This window comes from Elephantulus edwardii, unplaced genomic scaffold (genome assembly GCF_000299155.1).
Source record: "Elephantulus edwardii isolate Elephantulus edwardi_28Jun2011 unplaced genomic scaffold, EleEdw1.0 scaffold00084, whole genome shotgun sequence".
NCBI classification, from domain to species: Eukaryota; Metazoa; Chordata; class Mammalia; order Macroscelidea; family Macroscelididae; genus Elephantulus; species Elephantulus edwardii.
In genome coordinates, this window is record NW_006399834.1 from 10581856 (window position 1) to 10583670 (window position 1815).

Here is a 1815-nt window from a genome sequence, read left to right on the forward strand (position 1 = left end):
TATTTCTTCATGTGCTTGTTGGCCGTCTGAATGTCTTCTTTGGTGAAGTGTATATTCATATCCTGTGCCCATTTTTCAATTGGATTGTTTACCTTTATCTTGTTGTGGTGTATGCGTGCATATTTTGAAGACAGCTACCTGACGAAGTGACTGGAACAAGTTCATATGTGTTCTCATTTTAAATGATGATTCAACAAATTATGAAAATTATTGAATAATATCATTAATGTTACATGCAAGTAACATCTTGCTGAAAATTATTTTAAAATGTCTGGGAAAATCCATCAACAGGGAACTGCCAGAAATTCAAACTCAGAAGAGGACATGTATTGAAGGATAACCTTCCTGCAATCAGATAGATCTTGGCTGGAAAAAGAGCATACAAGAAGGATGTTTATTTCAATATGTAAATGCATTTGGCTGTGTGGATCATAACAAATTACAGATAACATAATAATGGGAATCCTTGGGTATTTAATTAAGTCAGAGAAAGAGAAGACAACACGTAATGAGATGGATTGACATAGTGACCACAACAGTGGGCTTGAACATGGCAGGGATAGATAGAATGGTGCAGGCTAGAGCATGCGTGTGCTTTTTATATTGGTTTGCTCACAAGGTTTGCATACATTGTGTTTCACACAATTCTTCATTCATATTGTGTTTCATACAATCATTCCCATGCATTATGTTTTATAAAATAAATCACTTTTGGACCTTCTCTGTCATTACCCAATCTTTTCAGGTCCTTGCCATATTCTTCCCATTTCTTTCATTCCCTCCACCCACCAAACTGCTAAACCCTGTGGTTTCACCCTTACCCATTTTCACCTCTCTGCTCCCACCTCTTCCTTCCCTGGGTCCCCAACATGTTTTACTAGTTATCCTTTTTATTTCTACAATACTGGTCTTACGTAGTATTTATCCTTATGAGGTTGAGTTAGTTCACTCAACATAATGCTCTTCAGTGTCTCCCTAGTTATGTGGTATTTTTCAACATCTTTACTCCTGAGTGCTGCATAGTATTCCATTGTGTGAATGTACCACAATTTCTCCAACCATTCAGTTGTGGTTGGACATTTGGGCTATTTCCATGATCTTGTGATGGTGAATAATGAGGTTATGAACATCGGTATGCAGATCTCTGTTTGTGTCTCAATTCTAATTTCCTTGAGGTATATGGGACTGGAATCCAGGATGGAAGTCATCTGGAGCTGCTGGGTTCTACAGAGGTTTGTTTTCTGGTTCTGGTGAGGATTAGGGTGGAATTAGGATTAGGGTATACTTGCTATTGGATGTGATTTGATTTTGTCCAGCCTTCTATTTAAATGCATTTGGTTTTAATTGGTTTTGGTCAAACATTCTTCTAAGTGGTATAGCACTGGTCTGTCCATTTGCTGTACAGAGATAACTTGTGGTTGCTGTGATGCTGAACACTGTGACACTGATGTGTAAAATGCAATAATGGTTACCCATGGTGGACAGTAATTGGTGGAGCTCCATGATTAAAACAAGCTTGGAAGCAGGAGTGACATCCACTTCTGAAATAGTTTGCCTCCCAAAACTATGAACATGGAGGAACGATGAAAATTATATAAGTGTTCAGGTCTTTCATTCATAGAGTCACTATGAGTCATCTGACTCATCGGCACCTAACAAAAACAACACATTCCTAGTAATGGAATAGCTGAGTCATATGGAGTTTCTAAGTTCAACTTTTTGAGGAAAAGCCAAACTCTCTTCCAGAGTGGTTGTACCATTTTACAATCCCACCAACAATGTATGAAAGTTCCCACAACTCTATATCCCCTCCAA